Source organism: Micropterus dolomieu, linkage group LG09 (assembly GCF_021292245.1).
Source record: "Micropterus dolomieu isolate WLL.071019.BEF.003 ecotype Adirondacks linkage group LG09, ASM2129224v1, whole genome shotgun sequence".
Taxonomy (NCBI): Eukaryota; Metazoa; Chordata; class Actinopteri; order Centrarchiformes; family Centrarchidae; genus Micropterus; species Micropterus dolomieu.
Window position 1 is genome coordinate 23912948 of NC_060158.1, and position 7799 is coordinate 23920746.

A 7799-nucleotide genomic window follows, 5' to 3' on the forward strand; every position below is an offset into this window, starting at 1 on the left:
AGTTACTGGAAAAAGTAATATTTTTCCAGTGCCCAACACTGTTCCCATAGGAAAGCAAAATCCAAGATGAGATCTGTTTTCCTTTTGTTTCCTTCTTTTCTCCTAGACACAAATGAGCTGCTTTTAATACCAAAGTGAGACCAAAGGCCTTTTCTCCCACTTCTCAAATTCATCTCAGGAGATAAAATCTCATTTATGTCAGACTCTGATCAAAACAAGAGATCTCTAACTGATCTTAAATAAGTCTTATTTAAGTCTCCTGAACTTTGGACCATGAGATCAGAGAAAGAGCTCAAATAAAACTCAGCGATGACTCCTGGGATCTCATGATTCTTCTCAAATATGTCTCAGTTTTCTCATATTGGCCTCAGGAGCAAAAACTCATCTCTGTCTTACTCTGATCAAAACAAGAGATCTCTAACTGATCTTTAAAAAATCTTATTTAAGTCTCCAGGACGTGGATCAGAAAAAAAGCTCCAAGATATTTCTCAGTTTTGTCTTAGTGACCCCACTTAGTGGTGATTTTACTCATGTAAGGCTACTTTACTTACATCAAATGTTGAGATTGAGTATATTCTTTTTATGGGGGTTTGTACTTTTACTCCCCTTAATTTCAAATCCTTTTTGTATTTATTGATAATTATCTGTTACAAGTTACTGAGAAAAATAAACTAAATGTTGACATTGAAAATAATGCACTTTCAAATGTCATGTTTTCCAATTGGTTAAGGTAGTCACAGCCAGCATAACTGGAACAACCAATACTTTGACATGGTGTTTAGAGATTAATTCGTTAAGGGCCAAATGCACGCAAGAACTGATACACAACATGTATCTGTCATACAGAATAAGCACTTTTACTTCTGATACTTACCGTCATTGTTAATTTTAGCTGGATGGCGCAGTGTTGTCACCCTTTGAATAGCAGGAGCGGGGTTCAAATCCAGCTCAGGGCAAGCCTCAAGCATGGACAGTAATGTACTGTAATACAATCAAGCTCACGAACATCTCCCCAGAGCTCCCAACTGCTTTTTAGGAGCAATAAGCAAGACATTAATGAACTCAAAAAGATACAATGATGAGATCTAATTTTTTACTTTAATTTATCCTATTGTAATCTCAATTCAGTATCCATATGTCTTACCAAAGTCTCAAAACCTCAATCTCTCTTCATCTAATCCTTTTCTCCTCAGGGGTTTTAGGAGCAACAATTCAGACTGGAGTGATCTCAAAAAGATACAATGATGAGATCTTAGTTTTTTCTGAAGAGTTAAAGCAAAGACTATTCTGAGCAAAAGATTTTTCCTCTGGTTAGGGAACTTGTTGCTCTTGCAACAAGCTCTCCAACTAGCTAGCAAGAAGGAACTAGTTACAACATGACTAAGCTAACACAATAATACTGTTGACAAAGAGTTGAAGACTATGTTACTTGTGATCAAAAAAAGTCAACAACGTTGCTCACGCAGCCAGACATAAAGCAAGTGCGACAACAAAAGACATGCCATTAGCAACCGTTGCTTGAAACTTGGGTGGTAAGCCAGCCAACAAAGCTACACAGCAATCGACGCAAAAGCATTTACAGTATGTCTACAACTTTGCATAGGCAAAATCAAGCAAGCGCCAACAACACAAGACATAGCAAGCTAGCTAATACGTTATTATTTACTTGCTCAGCATGTGTCCTGCATCCTTTCAGCTCTTTTAGCTGACCCTAATGAGTAAAAGCCCGTCCGATATTTACTCTTGTCCAGTGTCTTCCGTCTCTTCACAGCGTGTGCATGTGGTTAGAAACTAAACTCCAGGAACAAAACTGTATTAATTCCTGAAACCAGAGCCGAATCCTCTTATTTGCTCACTATACACATTGCGTAGTGCCCTGCACATTAAGCAAGATTCCGTCTCACTCTCGTGTCAAAGCCATGTTTACAACTTTGATGAGAGGATGAAGAGGAGACGAGAAGAGAAAAAACTAAGGCAAGACTAAGGCAAGTTGGAAAGCAATGAATTGATATTGAATATTAAAATGTTGATTACCTGGGCTGACTGGGCAATATGGATGCACATATCAGTAAACAATAAGCACATATTCAGTAAATTCATAGTATACTATTTTACACTTGAAAATGTATTAAAGGAAACCTGGGGGAGCCAGTTGAACGGGCCTAATAGAGTTACTAACATTAATATCTAGGAAGTATTGTTATCTATAATTTACTGGGGATATGCTCAAGTTTGTCAGTAGATGCTGGATAATTACCCTGTACAAGCACAATTGATTCACATCCAGCCTCATCCAGTACTAGCGCAGACTAGAGGTCGACCGATATGGGTTTTTTCACGCCGATGCCGATACCGATCTTTTGAAATCCGGGTCGAATCGAACTGAAGCACAGAAATCCGCGTTGACATTCGGTGCGGTAGATAACGGTCGTTAAGGTTCCAGTGCCGTATTAGCACTGGGTCTGTCTGTAGCTACCCGTTAGCAAAGCAAAGCCAAGCCAGTCTGTCACTAGCCTATAGTGCGTTGGTCTCTTTTTTATTACTTATTTCTCTGCATTGAGTGACAACCCTCTCAAATATAAGACACACAAACAAAACAAATAAAAGTCTCAGATTCACTCTGTAATTGCAAAATTATTGCTTACTTATTGTGACATGATAGCAACTCTTCTGTGATAATGCAACTTCAACTACGATCCAAATTAGCCGAATGTCATGTGTCATGTGGTTTTTTCTCGAAGTTGGCAGTAACATATCAAAAGTTTTTAATTAAATATAAAGGAGTAATAAGAATTGAATCCTTACCGTTAGCTCCTTAGGCACTGGATGAGGTCTGCTGCTCACTCGGCTGGAAAATGACTCTAGCGGCAGCACGCGTCAAACACGTGTTCCACGACAACACTAGGCTGCCCACAGATGCGCCTGCCTAATAATCGGCTTGATATACTTTGATATTGGCCGATGCCGATTATGTTAAAAAAATGCCAAGTCGACCTCTAGCGCAGACCCAGTCCGGACGTCATGAAATACAGGCAGCCTCAGCCAGTACGAGCACAGCCAGAGATGTACAGCCAGCATCAGATCCAAGCAGCTCAGACTCTAATCGAACAGTTGCTGCTCCACCAAATGACCTAGTAGATTTGACCCCAGTCTTAACAGACATTACGAAGACTGAGCAGAGGTCCATTCAAACCAGCACTGGATTTTTCTTACCCTAAAGACAATTCTAGAAAAGGTTTCCATTCAGCCTTATTACAGAGACAGACTGTAAAAGGCAGGAGGATTGTAGTGAGAGCACTGTGGTGTCAGCTGTGACTGTGCAGCAATGGAAAATTGTTTACATGGCTCACGAGTCAGGTAGGAGGGCCCCATAGCAGAATTTTGCTTAGGGCCCCAGGTAGGTCAGGACAGGCTCGGCCTGAAAAGCAACTTAAGTCCCTTTTGTGGGTTTGCATTTCCACCACATCTCAAAAACCATGAAGATCAGGCAAATCAGACCAATAAAGGATGAAAAGAGAAAAGCTTTGAGTAACAATTGCTGTACATGAAAACCCATGATAGTGGATTCAACAGAAACAGTTCCAGATCAGTGGTAGCCATCTTGGTTGTTTATGAAAATGCAGATTCGTCTGGTTCCCAGGCTAATTCTGCGTTCCAGTTGCTTCGGAAGTTCCCAGTGGGAACTGGGAATGACGTCACACCCAAGTTAATCCAACTTGATCACCTTCCAGTTTCACATTTGGTCGTATGCGTATGTCTAGACAATTTTTATGAGACACTAATATACCTGTGCTAATAAACAGTATAAACTACAGCTTTCACTTACTGTTGATACACGGATTGGATTAAGAAGATGAGGCTAGTGGGTTTTTCCCCAGTTCCTAAGATGGAATTCCCACCTGAGTGGGTGTTCCAGTTAAACCTGCCACTTGGAACTGGAAATACCCCACCTCCAAGTACAACTGGAACGCATATATATTCAAACACTGAGAATTTCCAGCTTGAATAAAGTTGCGGTTACTTCTCCTGTGCATTTGAAGGAGCATCTGAATTGGCTGCAAGAGGTCAAAGCAGAAGTCCTATAGTCTTGACAGATCAAAGCAGAGTCTTGATATGAACTGTAACTGTAAGGGTCAAACGCCCTCCTTTAACTTAAAAGTCATCTCCGTTTGCAAATTGCTTTGGGCTTCCCATGCATCTCCAAAATGAGACATAGCTTTGAGGGCTGAGACAAGGGGAAGTAACTTCATTATTTTTGATGGAAATCATACAAGACAAAGAAGCATGAGGACATCACATGCTGGCCCATTTGGAGCACTATTAGTTGTTTCTGCCAATCTGTACCTGAGCTGTCGGTAGATCAAAGAAAAGGCTGACTTCAGTAAAGCTCTTATTGATTTCTGCTGGCCACCTGGGGATGTAAGAATTCAACGTGAATTCAATTCAATGTGAACATGCAGGTGCACACTCGCGCACATCAAATCAATGGCATTACTGAAAGGTCTGTTGTCATGAGCTTTCAGATTGTAAACTACACTAAAAGACAGCTGTGTTGCTCTTTAAATGTGATCTCGCAACTTGATAAATGTTATTTAGGTAACATGACAGGTATGACATTTTCAAGCAATATTCTCCCACACATTGATGTACAGTCACTCCTCATTCTCTCTCATTTTCTATCACCCTCTTTCTGCACAAACTGATACACACACACACACACGCACACACACACACGCACTCACTGTTCTTCTAACTCTGTCTTTCATTAATAAATACCCAAGATGTGCTTCCAGTCTCTTTCTTGAATGCACACACACTAACAAACACACACACAGGCTTTCTCAAGAGTATCCCACATTGCACTGCAGCATCTAGTAAGTCTTCCATAGCAACCATTTCAAAAGTAAGATTCATCCACTTTATATAGCTGGCCTAATTTGTCTACTCCAGCCCCCGCTGAGCACTGCCATCCATGATGACGACTGGGCCCTGTGCTCTCTGCACAGCAGAGGGGGGAACAAAATCCCCATGCAAACACCAAGATTTAGTCTTGAAAGTTCTGTGTTCTACATAAAGCCCTGAATCTAAATAAAGACGAGAGAGGACCATTTTAGTATGAAAATACATATCTGCGCTGAAGTTACAGACACCTAAAATGGCACATGAAGTAAAGAACATGTGTAAAGCTGTTAAAATAAAAGAACTGAGAATGGACTCATTGTGGGACACTGGGCGCCTGGGCACATACACGTAAAAGCCCCCCACCACCTAAATGGGAGCAAGACCCCAGACTGAAAGAGACACAAAATGACTACAAACAATGCTCCCTCATAGTTTTTAGTCATTGTGTCTCTTTGTAATAATTTTGTGTCTGTTTGTGGTCATTTTGTGTCTTTTTGTGGTCATTTTGTGTATCTTTGTAGCCATTTTATGTCTCTTTGTGGTCCTTTTGTGTCCCTTTGTGGTCATTTTGTGTCTCTTTGTGGTCATTTTGTGTCTCTTTGTGGTCATTTTGTGTCTCTTTGTGGTGGTTTCACATTTCTTTGCAATTGGTTTGCATCTCTTTATAGTTGTTTTGTAGTTATTTTGTGTTTTTCAGGGTTGCTTTTCTTCTCTATGTAGCAGTTTTTCGATTTATGTCATTTTGCATCCCTACATGGTTGTCATTCGACCAATGCAAACCATTTCAAGATACAATCACCACAGCCAGCGCCTCTGTCAGACCAGTCAGTACAATCAAAAGTGAGCTACTCACCTAACATTATGAAGGCTCATAGTAATCCACTGCTCGATTATATTCCCACAAAAATGGTCTTTTTACGTCGTCAAAAGTCCAGACGATCCATCCATCCATCGCTCGGCAGGGTCGCGGGGGGCTGGACATCGGGCGAAAGGCGGGGTACACCCTGGCTAGGTCGCTAGTCCATTACAGGGCCACACATAGACAAACAACCAGTCACACTCACACCTAAGGACAATTTAGAGCCACCAATCAACCTAGCCTGCATGTCTTTGGATGGTGGGAGTAAGCCGGAGCACCTGGAGAGAACCCACACAGACACAGGGAGAAGATGCAAGCTTCGAACCCACAACCTTCTTGCTGTGAGGGGACAGTGCTAACCACCGCACCATGGTGTAAAAACAGTTAGTCCAAAACACATTATTCCATCAATAAATCCCCAGGGACTGCTGCCGTGTCGTTTCATATTTGCCTGCAGACTCGTGGCTCGTATGTCATTTATAACCGTAATAACGATAAAGATTTGATTTGACAGCTTGTATTCAAATTAGCCGCTGAACTCTGACCTTTCAAGTGACATGTCCCTTCCACAGCCTACAATAGCCAATGAGAACCCGCCCTGGAAGGAAGGGTCAGCCTCTATTTTTTGGTGCGTAGGCGAGCCAATTGCAAGCAATTCGTGTAGCCAATAAAATTCTGGCCCCGCGGGGTTACTCTGTGCTTTTCATGTGCACAGACACGGAGACAACATAGACTGTATATAAAAAGGGAGACAAGCGCTCCGCGAGTAAACAGAAGGCGCTCCATAGATAGTAACCACGGCAACGGCTTGTGCGCTACTGCATTCCCTCATAGCCTAGCTTAAAATAAAACTATAGGCTAAGTAACGTTAGTTGATAGGCTATATTATTATATTATTCATATAGCTGATAAATCTAGTCATGCAAACGCCCAACACCATTATCCAATAAAACACTACTTGCTGTTAATGTCCCAATAACTGTTCAGTGAACACTTAATCTATATATTTTAGGGAAGTCATAGACAGCTATCATATCATATTTTTGTGCTGCGGGTCGTGTACAGAAAGTTCAAGTCAATTCAACTTTGGCAGAGACGGGCGTGTGTGTGAGACGAGCATATGGCAAGCCATTAGTGTCAAAACAAAACGGCGTTCTAATGGCTTGCTGTATTAATACGGAGCGATGCATCAGCAGCCGCTTGCCGCTAATGGGTCGGGGCTGTTTTAGAAAAAATAGACATAACATTAGAAAACCTGTGTAAAATAGTCATATTTCATGGTATTGGTATGAAATTTAAACTTGGACTAGGTAAGGCTTTATGCTGTGGCCCCACAGTGTTTTCCAGCTAGACCCAGCTATAGTTGTCTGCATGCATTTGTTAGCAAGCATTTTCAAGCGGGAAGAACAAAAAATATATTAGTTTTAGTGTGTTTAACCTTAATCAATTCCAGTAGCACTTACAGTGATTCTGACTTTTGGGTTAGACACTCCAGAGTGTTATCTTTCAGAGAAGCCCGAAACCATGCATATACTCCAAATGGTTCAGGAACTACAGGTGCTGGTCATATAATTAGAATATCATCAAAAAGTTGATTTATTTCAGTAATTCCATTCAAAAAGTTAAACTTGAATATTATATTCATTCATTCCACACAGACCGATATATTTCAAGTGTTCATTTCTTTTAATTTTGATGCTTATAACTGACAACTAATGAAAACCCCAAAATCAGGATCTCAGAAAGTTAGAATATTGTGAAAAGGTTCAATATTGAAGACACCTGGTGCCACACTCTAATCAGCTAATTAACTCAAAACACCTGCAAAGGCCTTTAAATGGTCTCTCAGTCTAGTTCTGTAGGCTACACAATCATGGGGAAGACTGCTGACTAGACAGCTGTCCAAAAGACGACCATTGACACCTTGCACAAGGAGGGCAAGACACAAAAGGTCATTGCTAAAGAGGCTGGCTGTTCACAGAGCTCTGTGTCCAAGCACATTAATAGAGAGGCGAAGGGAAGGAAAAGATGTGGTAGG